The sequence below is a fragment of the Ammospiza caudacuta genome, chromosome 29 (assembly GCF_027887145.1).
Source record: "Ammospiza caudacuta isolate bAmmCau1 chromosome 29, bAmmCau1.pri, whole genome shotgun sequence".
NCBI lineage: Eukaryota > Metazoa > Chordata > Aves > Passeriformes > Passerellidae > Ammospiza > Ammospiza caudacuta.
Genome location: NC_080621.1, coordinates 5,454,429 through 5,478,184, shown reverse-complemented (window position 1 = coordinate 5,478,184; position 23,756 = coordinate 5,454,429). Strand labels below are relative to the sequence as shown.

At 53.7% G+C, this 23,756-nt stretch overlaps 1 pseudogene; it reads right to left on the bottom strand.

The window, feature by feature from the left end:
* Positions 1 to 21,933, bottom strand: part of LOC131569230 (zinc finger protein 850-like) — a 337,185-nt pseudogene extending 315,252 nt beyond the window's left edge.
* Positions 21,934 to 23,756: the final 1,823 nt, after the last annotated feature.

Genomic DNA, 23,756 nt, shown 5'->3' with positions numbered 1-23,756 from the left:
TCTTTGCCAGATGAAGCTGCGGGGCGCACACAAGAGCAGGAATCCAGCTGTGGCCGCTTCCACAGAACAGCGCAGGTACCTGCAGCCACCCCCACCTGGGCTGGGCCTGCTCTCCCTGCTCAGCCCAGCACCGTGTGTGCAGCACTCCATGCAACATCCCTGGCTTCTTGCCCTTCTCCTACAGCTGGTTTGCGACTTCATCCGGAGCATTCGGCCGGAAGAGACCTCCACCATGGGCACTGGGCTAAGAGCTCACTCCGAGCTCCTCAAGCATGAGACCAGTGCCACCCTGCTGGATTTGCTCCTGGAGAAGGGTGTTGCCAGGCCAGAACAAGTAAGCAGCCTGGGGCCAGGCTTCAATTCCCCCATGAGTTACGTGGCTTCCCCAGCCACGCCTGCTGGTCCCTCAGAGCCTTTGAGGCCATGGCAGTGCATTTCTCTGGGGAGCCTGGGGACATTGCGCTCTCTGGCAGCGTTCCAAGTCTCCCCGTGCCTCCTGCAGGTGCCTGCCATGGTGAGGTACATTCACCGATGGCTCCTGGCCAACGATTCTGCCGAGCACAGGCTGGACAAGGCCCTGCTGAAACTCACCAAAGCACACCCAGCTGACGCAGTCGTGACGCTCCTGCGTGTTGCCCCGTCCTGTGACAGGTATGGGGCCCACCTGCCCAGAGGCCTCAGGCCTCCCAAGCCCATCACCCTCTACCGCCTGGCCCAGGTGTCTGAGCAACAGAGAGTTCCAGAACCCTCTGGCTGCTGCCTTTCCCAGCCCTGGCACGTCAGCCCCTGAGCCTGCTGCCCTGCTGCCTTGCTGCCCCTCAGGGCCTGTCCTCACAGAGCTGGGCTGCCTGGCTGCTGCCAGCAAGGGCCAGTGGACAGAGGCAGAGCCAGCGGTCAGCCTGGGCCCCTAGGGATGCCCAGGCCACGGGGCTGTGTCTGAGACGCCCCCTGAGACAGAGCTCTAACCCCGCAGAGCTGCCATCTCCATGTGGAAGACCATCATGTGCTCGTCCAGGACTGCGGAGCCAGTGCAGCTGATCCTCCTGTGTCGCAGACATTTCTCCACAGAAATCCTTTTCTTTCATATTTCTGTGTCTTCGGGAGCCAGAGGCCCCGAAGAGAAGGTAAACAATTATTATCAGCTGCTGTGGAATGCAATAGGATTCACCTTGATTGGCTCATTTTCTATGTTTATAATTAAGGGCCAATCATCAGTGCAAGCCAGGGGACTGAGTCCCTGGACACAACTTTGTTGTGGATTCTTTTCTATCTCTTCTTAGCTTAGCTAGCTGCTCTGCAAACCTCTCTCTATATTCTTTTTAGTATAACTATAATGTATTATATCATATATTAATAAATCAAGCCTTCTGATCAAGATACAAGATTCACCGTCTCTCTCTCACCAGCAGCGGCCCACTCAGGTCGCTGTAATATCTGGTGACCCCTCGTGTCAGAGCAAAAATTAATCTGATAAGACCAGAGGAGCAAAATTGCTGCACTGGGTAAAAATCCTGTATGTGTGGCATTTGAGGGTTGCTTTGAGGTGACCTCAGAAAGTGGATTCAAGCCAGGAGCTGAAGAACCGAAGATCCTGATTTGGACAGAGTTCACAGCCAAGGCTGACCACAAAGAGAATCTTTCTTCTGGAAAATCATCAGGAAAGATGATGGAAAAGAGCAGCAGACCTGTGGAGCTGGCCAGAGCAAGCTGGACTCTTTCAAAAGGTACTGTGGGCTTTTCTATCCCTGATGAACCAGCCCTTCGTAGCTTGTGGCTGTTTGTATGGCAGACCCATGCCTTGCCAGAAGAGATTCAATTCTCCTCTGCAGAGGAAAAAATCATAGCCCTCTGGAAACATTGGTGCAGAGAAGATGGTTGCTTTTTGTCAAAAACAGATATCTATGGGTTCTTTCGATGGGCAAAGCTTTTTGGGTTCTTTGCTGATATTCTGTATGCTTTGGATGTTTTTGTCTGGGAGTGCATGGACTCGATTATCCAGTGCGTCTACCTGGAGGGACGCGTGTTGCCTTCCATCTACCCAGCATTTATAAAGCTTTTCCCTGTCCTGAAACGCAGAGCAGCTTGTTTTCAATGGATTTCTAACTGTTATGGCCAAGCTCCGTTTCCACCGCCCTTGGCAGAAGACCCGGTGGGTGACGACTTTGGGTTTTTTCCCCCCCCCTGCTTCGCGGCGGGGGGGGCTGAAACTTCGCGGCGCGAAGAAGTTTTTTTTACTCTTGCTCCAGAGCATGCTCAGATGGAGCCTCCTCCTTCCCCCCCTTCTCTCTCTCCGGGGGGATGGGAGTGGCCGCTCCAGCCAGCGCCGGCCTCTCAGACTCCGCCTTCAGACATAGGGGCGGCACCGGTCTCCGAGGTTTCCTCCACGGCCCTGCTAGAGCTGTCACTCCAGGAGATCCCATCTCCGCCTCTCCAGGAGGTCCCGCCCGCGGTTGCACCGGCCTCCCTGCCCCCGCCAGAGCCTGTGTCGGAGAAGGCCGAAGAGACAGCACTTCCGCCGATTGACCTGTTGCTAAGCAACGGCGACGCTTCGCCGCTCCTCCCAGCTCCGCTGGTGCCCGTGCCGTGCCCGCCGCCGTTTTCAGAGCCCAAGGACGCAGCACCAGCGTGTTCCCGCGTGTCCCCGCCGCCTCCACAGCAGACCCCAGAGTCAGCAGCAGAAAACGGAGTTGAGCCCGCGGGACCCTCGGAGCAGCCCACGGCGGATCCCACGCTCAGCGCGATTCCCTCCCCAGTTTCGGCTCCCTCCCCGATGCTTCCACCGGACGTCCCAGCAGTCGCTCCGGCAGGGGGTCTCTCCTTCCGTGGAGCGGGAGCTGCCCGCCAGCTCACTGTTGTGGCAGTCCAGCTGCCTGTTTTTAAGATCAGCATTCTCGGCGGTTTGGGGGGTGGTTTTTCGGGGATTGTCCCATGGAGGCCGCTGCCTCTCTTGTGCCCTAGCGGCGAGGGGGAGGGGGCTCCCGAAGGTTTTGCCTTGGGTCCCCAGCCCAGTGGGGGTGGTGCTGTGATGCTGTGGGAAACAAACATTCCCAGACCCGAGATGAAGATTCTCGGGGCAGCTTCTATTTCCCTGCTGCTGGCATGCCTCAGTGGTTTAGGGGAAAGGAAGCGTCTCACTGCCCGTGCTGCCATTGTGCTAGCAGCAAAGTTCAGGCCTGTGGGAAAGCGCAGCCTCCCTCATGAGTTTGGCCTGAGATGCTGGGCTTAGGAAATTCCTGGGCCGGGCCCACTGCGAGGCCTCTTGATGTTTCTAGGGGTTCTGGTTTGTCCTACCGGTCCGGGTCCCCCTGTGTGAGCCAGTTTTGGGGTTCCTGGTCCAGTATGGGCCAGGGCCCCCAGGGCCTTTTCTTTCTCTGGCATTGCTTTGCTTGGCTGCTGCTCTTTTGCTTTTCGATCAAAAAAAAAAAAAAAAAAAAATTTAAAAATTAAATAAAAAAGATTGAAAATACTGGGCAGCAGCTCTGAAGTGCTGAAGCACTGAAGGGCCAGAAAAGGACATTCTAAAAATTGTTCAAATTGTTTAAAATTGTTTAAAATTGTGTTATGCTGTTTCAGGACCAAAAAGGACTCTCAGATGTCCAAAAGAAACAACTTCAGCTGATGGACTGTTCCTGAAACTCAGCTGCATGGACTTGAATTCTCTTTGCATTGTTTCTTGCAATTTTCTTATACTGTAGGATTGTTTTAGTGAATTGTTAGTATTCTATATTTTATAGGTGAAGGAATTTCCTGTTCATTCCACATCAGCATTTTTCTTTTATTTTTATACAATTTAGAAAGGTGAGATGTCGCAGACATTTCTCCACAGAAATCCTTTTCTTTCATATTTCTGTGTCTTCGGGAGCCAGAGGCCCCGAAGAGAAGGTAAACAATTATTATCAGCTGCTGTGGAATGCAATAGGATTCACCTTGATTGGCTCATTTTCTATGTTTATAATTAAGGGCCAATCATCAGTGCAAGCCAGGGGACTGAGTCCCTGGACACAACTTTGTTGTGGATTCTTTTCTATCTCTTCTTAGCTTAGCTAGCTGCTCTGCAAACCTCTCTCTATATTCTTTTTAGTATAACTATAATGTATTATATCATATATTAATAAATCAAGCCTTCTGATCAAGATACAAGATTCACCGTCTCTCTCTCACCAGCAGCGGCCCACTCAGGTCGCTGTAATACTCCTGGATGTGCTGGGGAGCTGGTCAGAGTACAGCACGTGCACCTCGGATGGGGACAAAACGGCTGTCTTTGCCCTGGCTGTGAGTTTCCGCAACTGGCCTTTGCTGGCCCCAAGGCCGCCTCTCCAGCAGCTCTCCATCCTCCTTCCCCCACTGCATCTGCCTGCCTCAGGCGCTGGCCGGAAACCTGGCCCAGGGGCAGCATCAGGCCCACCAGGCCCCGTGCTCCCCCTGCCTCTCTCTGGGAATCTCTCTGGCACGCTCGGGCCCTGCCACACGGACACCTCGGCACTGAGCGCTGTCTCGGGGGCTTTGTCCTTTGCAGGCGACTGTGGTGATGTGGAAGATCCTCCAGGAGTCCCCTGTCCCACGTGTAGTGAGGCCATATTTCCCCCACCTTTTTGTTCATCTGCTCTTCCAAGTGTTCTCCAGCACAGAAGAGATGCCAGAGGAGGTCCAAACCTTCTGGAAGGATTGCCTGGAAGAGCACGGTCTTGCCACCAGCCCCAACAGGTGCTCCATCCCACTCCTCCTGTCCCTGACACGTGGCCTGCAAAGGAGCCAGTGCTGCCAGTGTGACCTGGGCTTTGCTGTGCACATAGGTTTGCAGTGCAGACCCTGAAGTCCCTGCTCTGCCAAAAGCAGTACAAGGATGTGGTGTTGTCAGTGGAAGGCAAGCGTGGCTGAGACACGCTGCTCTGTGCTGACACCCGCCACTATGCCATGGGTCTGCTGCCCAGGTGAGACTCTCTTTTTCCCCATTGATCCTGGCATTTGTGCTCTGTGCCCGAGCTGTCCCACACATTCCCTGAAGCCCTGGGACACACTGAGGGACAGCTAAGGACACACTGAGGGACGGCCAAGCAGACTGGAAAAGGCTGGGATGGGAGAGAGCACAGGAGGAGACACCTCCTAAAGGGCCCAGGTGCCCTTGCAGGGTGGTGGTAAAAGACCACCAGGCTCTGTAAGCCTGTCCTTGGAGAGATTTGCTCAGGTTCCTGCTCCCTTTTTTGCCCTCCTAGGGAGATGCGCCATGCTTGTCATCGGTTGTGTTCCAGTATTGCCCTCCACCTCCTCTGGCTGCTCAGCATACAGGAGCCACACTGGGATCTGCCCACCCTGGCATTCCTTGTGGAGGTGAGCCGGGTGTCCAGTGCTGCCTTGCTGAGCAGCCTCCCAGCTCTCTGCCCTCTCGTGGCAGCAGCCGCCTGGGACGGTGCCCGCACCCTGTGCTGCTGCTGCTGCTGCTGCGTCCTGGGCCCAGCCCTGTGCGGCTGTGGGCTCCTGCCGGCCGGCTCCCCCGTCACTGGCCTGTGCCTTTCAGGTCCTCGTGTGCCTGGATTCTAGTGAATGTGGCGACAGTGTTGTGAAGGTCTCTTCAAGGTACCTGCAGAGCGAGTGCAGGGAGAGGCGTCGCCTGGCGCTCAGGGCCCTTCTCGAGCTCATTGATGATCCCTCAATGGTGAGAAGGGGGCAGTGGCTGAAGCTGCGCTGGGAACGCAGTCACTTGGCCTGACCTGGGCTTTGGCCACTGGGGCAGCTGCTCCCAGCTCTCCTGCCTCCTGCTTCAGCTGCCCCAGTGCTTCAGGACAGTCCTTTGGCCTCTGGGCCCTGTGGCAGTAGGGTGGGACTTCACAGACTTGTGTTCCGCACAGGTCGAAAGAATGTGGAGCTTGACCAAAAGCCTCATGCACCTACTGGGGGACAATGATGCAGAGATAGCTGGGATGACACTCATCACACTCAGCTTTATACTGCTGCACAAACACATTCTGATGTCAACCCCCATTGCCGTGCAGCTGGCTGAGGCACTCCTGCCACTCTTTGACCACGTAAGGCTCTGTGCCCCCAGCTACAGCCACTGGCTGCTGCCTGGAAACTGTGTGCCCTGTGCATTTCCAGCCCTGTGCCCAGGGTGCCCTGGCGGAGCCAATGCTGAGGTGTTTTTTCTTTTTTTTTCATCTAGGATAATAGCCAGGTACAGCTGCTCTCCATAAAACTCTTCCGAGACATGATGGAGTATTTGGAAGAGAGAGAAAAACCTTTGGAAAGCCCTGTGCAACAGAGCCTGCTTCCACTCTTCTTCCACTGCAATGATGAGAATCAGCATGTGGCAGAGGTGAGGACTCCTGGGCTGCTGCTGTCCGCCTGGCAGCGGGCTCGGCTGCCTCCTGCCCTGCGCCTGCTGGACCGCAGCCTCCTGCAGGCCATGGCAGGGGGAGGCGGGTCCCGTGCCCTGGGCTGCGGGGCAATCTCCGCGTCTCTGCTGCTCTCCAGGCTTCTCGGGAAACGCTGCTTTATGCGGTCAAGTTCATGAAGAGGAGGGATCTCAAAAAGCTGGTGAATGAGCAGAAACTGTGGAAGTTCAGCAAGTGCCTGGTAAGGACGGCCTGGAATCTCCAACTCAGCCAGGAGAAGGCCCCTGAGGGCGGTGCTCAGTGTGCGGGCCGAGCAGCTGTGCTCCTGCGCGCTGCTGCAGCCAGAGGCCGCGCGGGCTCTTCTCCAGGCTCCCGTGGGCCTGAGCCGGGTGCCCATGAAAGCCCGGCCCGGCGGGGCTGCGAGGCAGGGGCGGCACCGCGGCTCCCCGGGCAGCAGCCGGCCCCCTCCCCCTCCCCTCGGGAGCCCGGCGCCTGCGGCTGCTGGCCGCGCCTCGGGGCTGTGCGGGCAGGGGAGGCCGGGGCGGGGCGGAGGCAGCGCCCGGCCCAGGGGCTGAGCCCACGCCAACCCTTCCCTCCTGCCGCTCTCTGCAGCTGGCAGAGGACAGGAGCAGAGCGGCCGAGCACCTGCGACGGGCCCTGCGCTACCTGGAGAGCCCACAGGAGCCCCTGCGAGAGGCGGCCATCAGGTTCATGGGTGAGTTACGAGCCCGGGCTCCCTCCCCAGCCCGCCGCAGGTCGGCCCCAGCCCTGCCTGCTGCCCCGGCAGCGCCAGCCGGGCCCGGCGCTGTGGAGCCCCGCCTGGCCTGGGCATTGCTGCTGCCGCCCTCTGACAGCCGTGCCCTGGGGCGACAGCGCGCTGCATGGGCTGAACTGAGCCCTGCCGGGCCAGCAGCCCGTGTGGCCACAGCGCCGGCAGCGCCGCTGGCAGGGAGCTGTGCAGCTGGGGCCGTGACAGGCTCTGTATTCACAGGCATAGCTGGGCGGCACCTGAGGGGGCAGCAGCAAGAGCTGCAGCTGATCTGCACCGGTGAGTGAGGGCAGCGGGCTGACAGCGGGGACTGCCAGAGGAGCTGCAAGCCCTGCCCCGGCTGCGGAGGGCTCTGCTCCCGTGGGCAGAGCGCACGGAGATTTCAGGGCTACGCGGGCCATTTGTGGCCAGCAGCTTCGGGCTGATCCCCTTGCTCCCTTCTCCCTCCTGGCCATGGCAAGAGCCGGCTGGGATGGCACTTGCAGGGGGCTCTTCCTCGGCTCCCTGCAGCTCCAGCTTCTGACCGTGCCTCTGTTCCTCTCTCTCGCAGCCCTGGAAGACAAAACAAATGACATCAGCCTCGCCGTCGGAAGCCTGGCAATTCAAACGCTGTGCATCCTCAGGTCAGGAGAGCGGGCTCCCATCTCCGGGTTCCAGTGGCTCCAAAATCACCTGCGCAGGGCGTGGAAGACATGGCCCCGTCTGTCATGGCTCGGCTGCCTGCCCTGCCAGAGCTCTGTGGAGAGCTGATCGCAGAAGCTCTTTTTGCTGGGGCCACCTGAGTCAGGTGGAATTTTGTTTTTCTTCAAGAATTTTCTTTTCCTTTTTTTTTTCTTTTACCATGTAAATATAGACTATGTTAACATACACAGACTCCCAGGATCTTTCTTTTGCTGCCCAGGGTCCGTAGGGCTTAGGGGAGTAGGGGGAAAAGGATGCTCGCACTCAGCCAGCTGCCCAGGCGTGCAGTGGGCCAGGGGAAATGGCCAGAAGCCCCTTGGCCTTTGGTGGTTCTGCTGAAGCCTTTGTGCTGCCCAGAGAGCGGCTGGGCAGGGGCCGGAGCTGCGGGGATCCCTGCCAGAGCGGTGCCTGGAGATGGTCACAAGCCCTGTGCCAGGCAGGAAGCGCCAGCCGTGTCCTCCTGCCCGTGTGCTGCTGGCTGCCTTGCTGAGGGCTCCCAGGTGCCTCTGGATGGGGCTGCTCTGGAGCTGCTGTGGGGCTGCGGCGCTGCTGCCGGGCGGCTTGGCCAGGCTGGGGCAGCCCCTGAGGGGCTGGGGCGCTGGCAAGCCCCAGGCAATGGGCTGTCAGAGGCCACAAGCAGCCGCCTTGTTCCTGCCAGAGTTGACTTGCAAGACACATCCTGGGCACTCTGCAACTAACAGCATCAGTTTTGTTGGAAACCCAAATGCAGAGAAATCTCAGACCTTTGGTCTTGTCAGCAAAGCTTAGAATTAAACACAGGATTTGATCTGAGACTTTGGAAAGGGCTTCTAAACTAAGGTGCTAGAAGCGAGAATGCGGATTTCTAGTCTATATCAGCGACACGGGGAGGAAAGTTGAAGTGGAGGAAAGTTTAGAGTTTTAGAGTTCAAGATCTAGGAAGAAATCAAAGTAGTTACAATGGTAAACAAGAAGTTTAGGGTGCAGTGCTGTAGCTTTGTGTGTCATAGCATGATTGGCTAAGGAAGCTTACACTGTTAGCATGATGTGGGGACCCAGGAAATTCCTCTGGCTGCCCTGCAGGACTCGAGACCCTGTCAGAGGGCTCAGAGACCTTAACACAGAGCCCAAGACCCCTGTGCCTTTGATTTAGCCCTTGGAAAAAACAATCACCAACCTTGTATGAAGAATGACCAGCCACAAAAGTTGAAGTAGAATGATAATGAATTTATCCCAGAGTGGAAAACTAGATTTTGAGGGTTTTTAGAATGGGGCTTCAGGGGGCAAGATGGAGGAATCTGGGCATGTCCAGCCTTTCTCCTTCGTCTTCTTGGCCTCCCTCTTCTGCTGTGATGTTGGCATTTGAGATTGGTCTAGAGCAGAAGCTCACTGTCTAACATAGATGATAGGGATTGGAAAGTAATTGTAAATATTTGTGGAGAGTTTAGTTCAGGCATGGCTTGAGGAAAAAGGCCACGAAGCCATGCAACTGAGAGAAAAGTAGCAGGTAGCTGTGAAGCAGCTTCAAAGCAGTTCCCAGCCTGACTTCTATTAACAATTAGTCTCTCTCAGGCATCCTTGCATAAACAATAAAGTTCTCAGGCAGTCTTCCCATAACAAAGGTAACATCCTCTCTGGGAAAAGATGGCACCCTGGGAACAGTTATGGAAGTTTTGAGAACCATTCGTATCACAGTGAGAACACTGATTTTGTTTGATGTAAACAATCAACGGTATTGTAAAACAAAAGGAGTGGTTAGAGTTTTCTCTGTTAGCCTATCATAAAGCTGTATTTTGGAATATGCATGAAGTTCGTTAACACTATTATTTAAGGTGACTGATCGATCAATAAAGCGGAGTTCGATGCATTATAGGATGGTCGTTCTCCCCCTCACTTCAACAAATTGGTGACCCCGACATGATAACGGACACCACGACGATCGCGGCCATCACGGGGATTGCGAACACCAAAGGATAAGTGAGGAATGGTTCAGGCTCCGAAGCAGCGGGAGCGGCAATAAGCGCGAAATTAAAGCGGAGGAAAAAAGAAAACCGCCGATACGCGCCGTGCCCTGGCGACCATAATTAGATGGGACCAGCTGATTTGTGCGGCATAAGTATGGGAAAACGCTGCTAGGTGAAAGTGCGCACTTGAAAAGAGGTATGGAAAGACAAGCCGCATATGAACTTTTTATTATGTTTTTGCAAAAAAGGCAAATTAAGGGAATAGACTTACGGAAGGAATTGCAAGGTCTTTTGGCTTATGGTCTGGAACGGGGAATCTTTGTGAATCCCCACACAGTTTACGAGTTAACGGAATTGCGTGAATTCGGTGATTTATTGTCAGAGGCTGCTTTAGAGAGTGGTAAAACTGCCAAGAAGCTAAGCAGGCCATGGCGAGTGATGTCTTATGCACTATTTTACTATCTCTCTGAGTGCAAGACAGCGGCCGCAGCTCGTGGCGCTTCCGAGTCTGTGCTACTCCGAACTCGGCACGGGCGCTCCGCCATGGGGAGCAGCCGCGGTGAGCGACCGCCTAAAATGCTGTGCTATAGCGGCGGGAGCGGAGGCAGCGGCGGGGAGAGCGGAGCCGCCGCCGCGGGAGCCGAGGCGCGCCGCCCCGGGAGAGAGCGAAGCCGCCGCGGGGGGAGAGCGAAGCCGCCGCGGGGGGAGAGCGAAGCCACCACGGGGGGAGAGCGAAGCCGCCGCGGGGGGAGCCACGGGTGCAGCGGTGCCTGCAGCGGAGTCAGCCTGTCGGCGAGTAAACAAAGAGCCCAGCGCAGGGGGGGGGTTTTCGTCCGCTCCGACACACGCACCGCGGGACTGGAGCGCTTTTTGCAGCAGGAGCATTTCTCCCTCCCCCCACAGCCGGCAAAAGCTTCAGTTTAAGACCTAACAGCCTAATGGATGTAACTTTTGTCAACAAAAGGAAAAGATCCCTGTTGAAATTAAGAAACAAGTGATGGTAAACAAGGAAAGTTAAAGGCACTTTAGTTCTTCCTGGCAGAGACTGAAACAGGAATCAGCGTACTGTATGCATGGGTCAAATTTCGGCCGGTTTGGCTCGGCATTGGTATGCTGTCTTGAAATCACCTGTATTGGCAGAGACTTTAACATCAGAAGCCCAGATGGCTCAGTCAGTGGAACATCAGACTCTAGAATTATATTTTGAAAAGTTTAAAAATGTTAAGATATGTTAGACTGATTGTATGAGTGAGATGTTGTGAGTGTGCTTTTTGATATAGAAATGCTATAGCAAACACGTGAACAAAGTTATTTTAGCTTAATATTTTAGAATCAGGCCTGTAAGTAAGTTATAGTAAATGCTATATTTTATGTCTATAGTAAGTTTTATCTGTTATTAAGTAGTTTAAGTTAAATTAAATGCTAAATACTATTAAGGTTAAGTTTGTTAAGTTTATTTTCTGTTAAGTTCGAGGTCTGTTAAGGTTAAATCATATTAGGTTTAAGATAAGTTAGATTCTGTTAAGTTTGATCTTACATTATTTACAAATAAGTTTAAAATCAGTTAAGGTTTGTTATAGTTAAGTTTTGTTAGAATTAAGAGATTTTACATGTAAGTTCTGTTGATTTAAAATTCTATTAAGTTTAAGTAAAGATAAGTTTAAGTAATGTTAAGTTCTATTAAGTTTAAATATTTTAAGTTAAGTATTTTAAGTATAAGTGCTATTAAGTTTAAGTGATGTTAGATAGATTTATGCTTTTACGATAGCTGTTTGTTTTATGACTTGTGTTCAAAGTGTTGTTGTGAACATCAGAGAAACCTTGCTAGCTGAAAATACTATTTAGTTATTAGAATTGCCTATTCTTATGTTGCAAAGAGTGTAGCACAGTTAGCCCATAGAATTTTGAAGCCAGTTAAGTTCTATTAATTTGAAAATAAGTCTGCTAAGTTAAGTATTTTAAGTGCTTCAAGTGCATACTACTTTCTCACCACTCCAAATCAACAAAGGACTGAGAATCGCCCAGCTGATGCCATTTCAGCCAAATGACTAAAGGATTACAGACTATAAAACTGATTTTGAACATTTTTGAGAAACCCAGGGAAGAGGTGGATGTGAAAATCTCAAGGACAAAGGATCGGTTTCAGACTTGCCATTCACCTCCTCTCCAGGTTCACATGAATGAAAACAGCTAACAGCTTTCTTTTCTTAATCCAATTACCACCTACCGTGCAAAGCCTGATAAGGCCGGACATTGTGGCTCAGCTGAGGGTGGTTTTAATCCTTTGGGATAAAACGCTGTTGCCGGACGACCAGGGAACTGATTGACATTATTGAATCTTTATCATCTTTCCATATAAAAGGACCGGCAAAAGAGAACTGCCTTGAATGTCACAGCCCACATTGTGCTGCTTGGGTTGCACTGTGTTGTGGAGGTTGTGATGAGACCTTTTGGGTGGATCAGTTGTCACTTTTTCGTTTATGGTGTGATACCTGTAATCATAGGCATAACTGGGAACATAATTGGGAGTGGGCTCTACGGAGCAGAAAATCTTGGCTTATTATCGGTGGGAGGTACAGTGTATTTTGAAAAGGGTTAAAGGTTAAAAACTGATAAGGAAAAAAAAAGGTCAAAGTAAAAACAGAAAAATGAGGTTTACTTTTGTTATATTGCTAGGTGTAGTGGTAGCTGAAGAATTAAGGGTGAACTAAATAAAACTTAACAGATATTAGATATGTTAACTTCAGATGTACAAAGTGTTAATCACGCTGTTCTACAAAATAGAGCTGCTATAGATTTCTTATTATTAGCACAAGGCCATGGGTGTGAAGAGTTTAAAGGGATGTGTTGCATGAACCTGTCTAATCATTCTGTATCTATTCATGCTAAGTTGAAAGAGCTACGGCCAGGGCTTAACAGCCTTAAGGAAGAAGAAGGATTGGGTATTGATGAGTGCCTTAAAAGTTTAGGATTGGGACCATGGCTAAGAAACCTTGTAAAATATGCTATAGGGATATTAGGTGTACTCTTATTGCTTTTACTTATCTTACCTTGTTTCTGTGGCTGTATCCAAAAGATGGTTAGTAGGATGATAGAGAAGACCTGGCAAACTAACCTCCTTTCTCTTAAAGAAAAAAACAGGGGAAGTGTGGAGAGTTTAGTTCAGGCATGGCTTGAGGAAAAAGGCCACGAAGCCATGCAACTGAGAGAAAAGTAGCAGGTAGCTGTGAAGCAGCTTCAAAGCAGTTCCCAGCCTGACTTCTATAAACAATTAGTCTCTCTCAGGCATCCTTGCATAAACAATAAAGTTCTCAGGCAGTCTTCCCATAACAAAGGTAACATCCTCTCTGGGAAAAGATGGCACCCTGGGAACAGTTATGGAAGTTTTGAGAACCATTCGTATCACAGTGAGAACACTGATTTTGTTTGATGTAAACAATCAACGGTATTGTAAAACAAAAGGAGTGGTTAGAGTTTTCTCTGTTAGCCTATCATAAAGCTGTATTTTGGAATATGCATGAAGTTCGTTAACACTATTATTTAAGGTGACTGATCGATCAATAAAGCGGAGTTCGATGCATTATAGGATGGTCGTTCTCCCCCTCACTTCAACAAATATTGTACAGGTAGTTTTTAGTACAAAAAGATAACACCACCCCAGGGGAGGCAGAGTGCCTTAGACTGTCTTGCTGAGCCGACCTCGGCAGGACAGGAGAAAGAATTTTATCGATAAGATGCAATAAACAACCTTGAGACTGACAAATGAAGAGCTCTGACTCCTTCTTCGACCACCGGGCTGGGAAAAGAGACTTTCTAACTTATCTCGGGGTCACTCTGACCAGCTAGAGACTCAGAGAGCATGAGTCCGTAAGATGAAATCTTGAAGATTGGGTCCAAAACATAAAAATCCTTGTTGGCCGTGTCTTCTTGGCCAAGAAATCCTTCAAAGCTCTTGTAACTACAAGTCTTGCGGCCCTGTGAACCATGCGGTGGAGATGTGAGCTCAACTCACCCTTCCTGCCTATGTAGAAGAGAAGAAAAAGCAATGGCATCATCTAAAAAACTCAGAGGTCCGCTCTCTAGCTCGTTCCAAACTCCTTCAACTCCCCCAAAGTGGGATTTAGCTACAAATAGATGACAAGGACTCTTAGGGCTGGCTCTTTGACTCCAGAGCGGCTGCTTTAGAATCTTTCACATAACCCTGTGTAGTTAGGCGCCAGAAATGTATAATTTGAAAAACCTTTCTCAACTGACTTGCATGGAGGCTTGTTTGAAGGGTGTTTGAAGAGAAAGCTTCCCAGCAAATGTCTGGGCTTTGGCCTAGCTGTGTCCCCGGCTGATTGTGAAGTGTGCCATCAGCTGAAGGGCTATCCTGGCCAAAAAATATCATCCAGTCACTTGGACTTGCTCTTTTTGGCCTATAAAAGCTGGACCCACTTTCGGGGCAAATTTGGAGACCTCATCTATGGGTGGATGGACCACCTGGGATTGTACCAGTTGTCACAGACACATTTTTGTTAAAATCTTTTCTTTAGGATTTTTTGTCTTCTGAGGAGCTGAGGCCTCTGAAACAGAATGTAAACAATGGTTATCTGCTGTTGTGGAATGCAACAGGTGGATTCGTGATTGGTCTCTTATAGATGTTTGCATTTATTGACCAGTCACGGCAGAGTTGGCTCTTGTTCTCTGTCCGAGGCCGCTGCCTTTGTTATTCATTCTTTTTTATTCTTCACTTAGGTAGGTTCTGAGGAAACCTTTTCTTCTATTTGTTTTTAGTTTAGTTATAATGTAATGTATATATAATAAAATAATAAATCCAGCCTTCTGAACATGGAGTCAACATTCTCATCTCTCCCTTCATCTGAAAACTCCCATGACCACTGTCACAGATGGTGACCCTCAAGTGAATGAGTAAGAAATTTTTAACTTGGTGAGACCACCAGAGGAGCATTGCTACATCTGGGTAAACCCCGGGTATGTGGCATTAATGGTCACCTCACAAGTGACCACAGAAGTGGATTCTACCCAGGAGCTGAAGAACTGAAGATCCTGATTTGGACAGAGTTCACAGCAAGGCTAATCACAGAGAGAACCTTTTGCAAAGCCTCCGGGAAGGTGTTTGGAAAGCCTAGAAGGAGCAAGCAGCTGGCAAGAGCTTGCTGGACACTGTCACAAGGTACTGTTAGCTTTTCCTTTCCTGAAGATGCTGCCATTCGCAGATTGTGGCTGCACATGTGGGGGACCTCTCCCATAGAGGCAGAGGTTCATATCTCCCCCTCAGAGGAGAAACTTATTGCCCTCTGGCAAAAATGGGGTGAATTCCCCTGTTGGAGAGACATTTGTATGAGTTTTTTCAATGGGCAAAGTTCTTTGGGTTTTTACGAATGTGCTCTATGCCCTTGATATGCTTGAATGGGAATGCATGGAATCCATTTTCCAAGCCGTTTTGAACTGTGGATTCGGGTACCCCTGCATTTATCCTATGTTCAGGGCACTCTTCCTGGTTTTGAAACAGAGAGCGGCTGCCTTTCCCTGGATTGCTGACTGCAGGAGGCAAGCCCTATTCCCCCAAATTCCCACGGGAGAAGTTCCTTTTGGGGGAGATGATCTGCTGCTTCCCAGCCTCCCTGGCTCGCAGCAGAGGGGTGAAGTCTTGCCTGCAGCCGAAGAAGTTTTTCCCCTGCATTTTTGGAGAATGCTCAGATGGAGCCACTTTTTCTCTCCTCCGTTGCTCTCAGAGGGGTTTTTGAGTGGGCTGAGCTGCCCCTGGAAGCTCTGCAGGCATCGCCCCGGCCAGCCTCTTGGACCCCGCATCGCTCAGACCTGGGGGCAGCATCGGTGCCCGAGGTCCCACCTCCCGAATTTGTGGGGCTTCCCCAACCCTCCCCACGGGTGCGGGCGCTTCCCCACACGGCCTCTCCCGTCCCTCCAGCAGAGCCTGTGGGTGCGGCGGCCCCGCCTGTGTCTGTGAGCTCAGACACACTGCTTTCCACTGCTTCCCACGGCTGTGCCGGTGTTTCTAGGCAACAGCGCTCAGGCACCGCTTCCACCGCTTCCTGCGGCTGCGCCTGTGTTGCTAGGCGACGCACTCAGTGACAATGGCAGTCGCCGCCAGCGTGTGTCCGAGGCTGCGCTGCCTGCAGATGCACCAAGAGTTGACCCCCTGTGGGTCCCCGTAGCCCTGCTTGTGGCAGCCCCGCCTTCGCCCGCAGCGCCAATGCCGGAGGTTGCAGTTGAGACCAGCGACCCGGCGCCGCTGCCCTCGTCCCGCCCTGCACCCTGCTGCAACTGCACTCTCTCTGGCCTCGCCGCCCCCACCAGACGCCCCGGCAGTTCTGCTGCCTTCGGGAACTCCGTCCTCCATGTCTGCGTCAGAGGCTGTCCTGGAACCGGCGGCATATCCGAGCTCAGACCGTCCCGGGCCGATGGCTCAACAGCTGAGTGCGAGTGTAGCCTGGCTGCCTTCTTTCTAGCTCAGCGTTCTTGGTGGGTTGGGGGGTGTTTGGTCGGTTGTTTCCCCTTGGGGGGTGCGAATCTCCCTGCTGTCCCGCGCGCCCCAGCGGCAAGGGGGAGGTGGGTCCTGAAAGTTCTGCCTTTGGTTCCCAGCCAGATGGGGTGGGGGTGGTACTGGGTGGCAGATGGGAGGAACACCTTTTGCATTTGCATTGCAGAGGCAGAGGGAATGGCGAAAAACCATCATCTCTTGTTTTCTGTGGGGAACAAACATTCCCACACCCGAGATGGAGATTCTCGGGACAGCTTCTGTCCCCCCACTGCCAGCATGCATTGGTGATTTTGGGGGAAGGAAGCGTTTGGTCACTTGTTCTGCCATTGCACTGGCAGTGTGGTGCCAGGCTGTGACAATGCAGACCCCCAGAAGCAGCCGCGCTCTGCCCTGGGTGGGTTCCGAAACAACCGCCCCAGGCGCGGCACTGGGAGCGATCCTGAGAGCTGCGGGAAGGATTTGGGAGCCCTTTCCCTGCCAGTCCCGCTCTTACTGGGAGCACTGAGAGGGAACTGGGAGCAAACAGCGCCTGAAGGCGGCTGCAGCCGGCGGTGGGCGGAATCACGATAGAAGGCGTGGTTATGCAAATAGAGGAGCGATCGCGCGCTGGGATTGGTGGGTGGGAGCAGCGCGCGGTTTGCTCGGTTATGTGAGGGGCGGGAGGGGCCGGAGCGATGGCGGCGGCGTGCGGTGAGAGGGGACAGGGAGCGGGAATGGGGACAGGGAGCGGGAATGGGGAGCGGGAATGGAAATGGGAACAGGGAGCGTGAATGGGACTGGAAATGCGGACAGGGAGCGGGAATGGGGACAGGGAGCGGGACCGGGGAAGGGGATAGGGACCAGGAATGGGACCAGAGATGGAGACGGAGTCCACAAACGGAGACAAGGACCAAGGGGGAGAATATGGGAACGGGAGGGGGAACATGGAAACAGCAACCGCAGGGAGAATATGGGCTGGGGATTGGTGCTCCAAAGTGTCCCAGTGAATCCCAGCAGGGGCTGTGAGCTCTGCAGCTGGGCCTCCCCTGTGCTGCTGCGGCCCAGGGCCCAAAGGCGGGAGCTGCAGCCTCGCTCCTGTCTCAAGAACAGGAGCCTCCTCCAGGCCCATGGCCCCGGCATGGCCCCAGTGTGAGGGAGGGCTCTGAGGCACAGCGGCTGCTGGCAGGAGGGGCTGCTCCGGCCAGCTGGGGGCCTCTGAGAAATGCCCAAAGCCTTGTGCTCTCTGCAGCTGGCCAAGGACAGCAGCCGGGCTGAACGGTTCGTGTGGCACAGCCAGCCCGAGCTCTGCAGCCCTCAGGAATGGGACCAGGACAGGACCGGGAACGGCGACAGGGACCAGGAACACAGGAGAGAGACCGGGAAGAGGATCATAATTCAGAATATGGGAACAGGACAGGGAATATGGAAATAGCAAACAGAGAATATGAGATGGGAATTAGGAAGATGGGATCAGGATGGGAAATAAGAATATGAGAACAGGACTGGGAATGGGAATATGGGAACAGGATAGGGAACATAGAAATAAAAAATGCAGGAAATAGCAGTGGGACTGGAAATATGGGAACAGAAACAGGACAGGAAATATAGGACTGGGAATATGGGAACAGCAACCAGACAGAGAATATGGGACAGGGACTGGGAATGAGACGGGGAGTGGGATCCGGGACAGGACCAACAGTGGGGTGACACGGTGTTGTGGATTCAGCGTTGGCTAAATGCTCATGTATTCTCTAGAATTATTTACTTATTTCTTGTTGCGAGACAGGATTAGAAGAAAGGTAAAGTAGGTTTTAATGAAAACTTTAACAGGGTATAATGAAAACTTTAGTAACAGGACTAAAAGAAAAACTAGTAAGAATGAGCATAAAACTTTTAGAAAACTTCTCCTCTCCCCACAACATTTTATCTTTCCCACTGACAATGTCCAGAGACAAATTTGGTATTCTCAGTCAGTTTACTTCTCCTAAAAATAATCTTTCATCAGTTTTCTTAGGGAGAGGAGTCTTTCTTGCCTTGGCTATGGAGATTTCTCTACAAGAAACAGTGTTCTTGTGGCTTCAATCTACATGAATAGCAGCCTCTTGGGAATTTGCATTCGTGAAGTCCTTCTCATCTTTCACAGCCTTCCCACAGCTGTGTTTTTGGGCTATGTTAACTTACTAGGGAGCTAATTTTAAGGCTGAACTGTTAAAAAACAAAGGTTCTTTTTCTGTATCTGAAATAATCTTCATCTCTTAGACCAGAGGTTTTCTTCTTCTTTCCTGGGAGCAAAGGGGCTTCATTACTTTTGTCTCTCTCTGTTCAAGCTTCTCATCAGGACTGCAGCTGCTTCAACAGCTGTTCACTTTAGCATTGGTGCCTCTGTTCATGATGGCCCTTGAAACCCTATATCCTTCTAAAGCATTTTAATGAGTTATAGGGAAAAAGAATCTGATGTACCAATTGCATTCTTCTCTATAGCCTTACAGGAGGATTTCAGCCTAAGACTAATGCATTTCTTCATTTTTTCTCTATCTGGGACTTGAATCCTTTTTTACTGACTTTGGTGTCTTTATGTTGTCTTCTATATGTCCATCTATCTTTTTCTCTCACTTGAGAGAGGATTGAAGGTCTGTAAGTTTCATTTGTGCAGTGAAGGAGTTGATGTTACCCAGGCATTGCACCATTCTTGCTGTTGGTTCTGTGATTCCTGCCAGGCAGTGGTTGGAGCAGTCGCAGTGCATTATTTCAGGCTGCCCTGAGGGGGCTGTGTCAGGATCTCAGGAGGGCCTGGGCTGGAACAGCAGCATGCCAGGGGCTGATGGCTTCCCCTCCCTCTGCTCGGCAGTTTCTGGTGAAATTCAGCTGAGACGTGGGCCAGCCTGCAGGGGAGGCTGGGATCAGGGGAGCCAGGCTGGAACACAGCAGCAGCACACCAGGGACCGATGGCTTTCACTCCCCTGCCTGGTGGGTGAGGACGAAGTTCAACAGTGGCAGAATCTTCGCCAATCTGCCAAAAATCCAGCGGCGGAGCCAGCACAGCCCAGCAACTGCAGGTAGGGCTCAGCAATGGCCCACTGTGTGAATGTCACAGAAGGGAATCCAGCTTTAATTGGCTTATAAACATGCCTGTTCTCAAAGCTAGGCAGCAATTGGTTTTGCTAGGCAAAGAGAAGCTCTCATCAGCTCTTTTCAGAAAAGATAATTTCTATGGGTGACTTCTTTCTTCCTCACTAAATGTCAATCATAGCAAACACAAATGGGAACCAGTGCAGGGCAAGGGAAGTCACAGCAGGGAGAGGGGGATCCAGAACAGGGGACACCAGGAACCAGGACAGGGGGACATGGGGACAGTTCAAGGGCAGGGGGTCCTTGATCAGCTGCCTTGGACCTCCGCCAGGGTCTCCCAGCGCAGCCATAGCCACCAGCCCTGGGGTGCCCAAAGCCCTGAACAACCCCCAAATCCCTCCCAAGAACGCTCAACTCCCTTGAAACCAGCATCCCTCACATCCCCAGAAGATTCCCCCAATATCTCCAACCTTGTCTTAGTTCAACGTCTTTCTTTTTACCCTGGTTTTGTGTGTTTGGAAAGGACAAAGAGAAATGAAAAGAAACTTCAGGCCACAGGGAGCCAGGATCATGTGGAGCCCCCCAGGCAAGTGTCTTCCCAAAATGGATCACTGGCACCACGGATCACCAGGGCTCTGCCCACCATGGCTCACTGGGGATCATTCAGCACGGATCCTCCCTTGGGGGATGGAGCTGGAGCAGCGCAGGAAGCTCTTCCTGCACTCAGGGCACTCACGGGGCTGCCCTTAGTGCTGGCTCCGTTGGTGTCTGGTCAACTGAGAGCTATGGGAGAAGCTCTTCCCACACTGCCCACACTTGTAGGGTCTCTCCCCAGTGTGGATGTGCCTGTGGCTGATGAGAGCAGAGTTGTGCTTGAAGCCCTTCCCGCAGTCAGGGCAGTGGAAGGGTTTCTTGTCTGAGTGAATGTGCTGGTGCACAACGAGAAGGGAGCTGGTCTGAAACCTCTTCTTGCATTTATCACACTCGTAGGGCCTCTCCCCAGTGTGGCTCCTCTGGTGCACCATTAGGCTGAAGCTCACACTGAAGCTCTTCCCACATTCAGAACACTCATAGGGCCTCTCCCCGGTGTGGATGTGCCGGTGGGTGATGAGATCGCAGTTGCGGGTGAAGCCCTTCCCGCAGTCAGGGCATTGGAAGGGCCTCTCCTCTCTATGAAACCAATAGTGCTGGAGGAGAGAGGAGCTGCTCTGAAATCTCTTCTTGCATTTATCACACTCGAAGGGCCGTTCCCCGGTGTGGCGCTGCTGGTGGACAATCAGTTCAGACTTCCACCTCAAGCTCTTCCCACACTGCCCACACTTGTATGGCCGTTCCAGCCCTGTGTGGACTTCCATGTGGCAGGTCAGGTGGCACCTCCTCTGGTAGCTGTTCCCACATTCCCCACACTCAAGGCCGTTCCCCAGTGTGGCTTCTCTGGTGGATGGTCAGTTCAGAGCTCGTCCTGAAGCTCTTCCCACACTCTGCACACTCGTAGGGCCGTTCCCCCGTGTGGGTCCTCAGGTGGGCAGTCAGGGTGGAGTGCTGGGCAAAGCTCTTTCCACACTCAGGACACTCGTAGAGCCTCTGCCCGCTGTGGATGCGCAGGTGGGTGACGAGGACAAACTTGTCCTTGAAGCCCTTTGCACAATGGGGGCAGCAGAGGGGCCTCCCATCTGTGTGACTCCGCTGATGCCTGAGGAGACAGGAACTCGTCTGAAACCTCTTCCTGCATTTATCACACTTGTAGGGCTATTCCCCTGTGTGGATTTTCATGTGGCAGATCAGGTAGGATCTCTTGCTGAAGCTCTTCCGACATTCTGGGCACTTCTGGGGCTTCTCCTCATCCTGAAGCTGCTCATGGACCCCCAGCTCCGAGCTCCGGCCACCTCCCCGGTCCAGGATGGGTCTTTCCTCCTCGGATCCCCATGATCTGCGTTTGCAGCCCCTCCTCAGGAGGGATCTCCGGGGCTTTTCCTCCCCATTGGATTCCTGTGCTCTGGAGCTGCTCAAAACAGCCACTTCCACGAGGTTCTGCTGCGGGGATTTGTCCTTCCTGCTCTCCATCCTCAGCTCCTTCTCTGGGGGAGGAAGGACAAGGAGAAGATGGGATTTGCCTCCGTGCCACAGGGAAGGACAAGGAGATCCCCCCAGTGCATCCCCAGCAGGACAGCTTTGGCAGCAGGGTTGTCCTGCAGCCGGGGGCCGTGCTGGGCTGGGAGATGGAGCAGGAGAGAGGGGGAAAGGGGCACTGACTTCCTCCTCACCTGCCTGGGGCTCCCGGGCCATCTTCTTCTTCCTCACGGCCTCCTCTTTTTTCGTCCTGCCAAGGTTTGGGAATAACGAATCCTGGTGTGGGGGGAAAAACAAGGCTTACTGAATTGGCTTTGATGGTCCCGCTGCCTAAGTGCAGCTGGAGAAGTCAGCGCCCCTTTCAGCCTCGGGGAGCCCGGAGCCCGCTCATCCCCAGCCTCCCGCACCCCTCCAGGCAGCCGGTTTGTCCCCCGGCTCCGGGATCGCCCCTCTGCGCTCTCCCCGCTCCGGGGCTCCCGCGTTCCCCCCGGCTCTCCCGCGTATCCCCAAAATCCGTGACTGCGGCTGTGCCCGCCGGTACCGGGCGATCGCCACGTGGGACCCCCCCAAAGATCCCTGCAGGGGCATTTCCGGCCCAGGTTTGGCGTCCCGCAAGATCCAAACATACCCTGCCTCGCAAAAAAAACATTCCGGAGACCCCTCCGATGGATTTGGGGCGAGCTCCCCCAGCCCGCTCACCTGCGGCTTCCGGCGGAGATGGCGATGCTGGCGGATCCGGGGGAGCGGCGGGCTGAGCGGGGAAACCGCGGGCTGTTGGTGCTGCTCTTCCTCCTCCTCCTCCTCCTCCTCTGTCCCTCCTCTTCCTCCTACTCCTCCTCCGCTCCCAGCCCGGCCCGGGCAATGCAGACCCCCAAAAGCAGCCGCGCTCTGCCCTGGGCGGGTTTCACAGCGGGCCCGTCCCGCGCGGCACTGGGAGCAATCCTGGGAGCACCGAGAGCGATCCTGAGATCAGCAGGAAGGAATTGGGAGCGCTTTCCCTGCCAGGGCCGCTCTTACTGGGAGCACTGGGAGGGAACTGGGAGCAAACAGCGCCCGGAGGTGGCTGCAGCCGGCGGTGGGCGGGGCCAAACCGCAGGGAGTGGTTATGGAAATAAGGGAGCGATCGCGCGCTGGGATTGGTGGGCGGGAGCAGCGCGCGGTTTGCTCGGTTATGTGAGGGCCGGGGGAGCCGGAGCGATGGCGGCGGCGTCCGGTGCGAGGGGACAGGGAGCGGGAATGGGGACAGGGAGCGGGAATGGGGCTGGGGAATGAGAATGGGGACAGGGACCGCTGATGGGGACAGGGAATGGAGATAGGGACCGGGAATGGGGACAGGGACTGGGGATGGGAATGGGAATGGGGACAGGGACCGGGGATGGGGACAGGGACTGTGAATAAGACCTGAGATGGGAATATGGGAACGGGACAGGGAACATGGAAAGAGCAACCACAGAGAGAATATGGGCTGGGGATTGGTGCTCCAAAGTGTCCCAGTGAATCCCAGCAGGGGCTGTGAGCTCTGCAGCTGGGCCTCCCCTGCGCTGCTGCGGCCCAGGGCCCAAAGGCGGGAGCTGCAGCCTCGCTCCTGTCTCAAGAACAGGAGCCTCCTCCAGGCCCATGGCCCCTGCATGGCCCCAGCGTGAGGGAGGGCTCTGAGGCACAGCGGCTGCTGGCAGGAGGGGCTGCTCCGGCCAGCTGGGGGCCTCTGAGAAATGCCCAAAGCCTTGTGCTCTCTGCAGCTGGCCAAGGACAGCAGCCGGGCTGAACGGTTCGTGTGGCACAGCCAGCCCGAGCTCTGCAGCCCTCAGGGCCCCATGGGAGAGGCGGCCCTTAGGAATGGGACCGGGAGTACGGGACTGGGACCAATACTGGGATCGGGAATGGATACAGGGACAGGAAATATGGGACTGGGGATAAGGACATGAATGGGGACAGGAACCAGGAATATGGGAGAGGGACCTGGAATGGGACCAGGAATGGGAATATGGGAACAGGACAGGGAATACGGGAATGGAAATCTCAGAGGAGCATTGGGACCAGGAATAGGAACAGGACAGGGAATGTGGGACAGTAACAGGAATTGAGACCAGGAGTGGGATTCACGCTGGGATGGGTGCACAACGTGTCCCAGAACAGGGTGACATGGGAACGGGAGGGAGAGAGGGGGGTGAAAACAGGAAGAGAGGGATCCTGCACAGGGGACACCGGAAACTGAGACAGGGGGACATGGGGACAGTCCTGGGCCAGGGGCTCCTTGATCAGCTGGCCCAGAACCTCCACCGGGGTCTCCCAGTGCAGCTGGAGCTGCTGGGCCTGGGGTGTCCAAAGGCCCGAGCAACCCCCAAGTCCCTCCCAGGAAACCTCACCTCCCTCTAATCCAGCATCCCCCACATCCCCTGCAAGATTCCCCC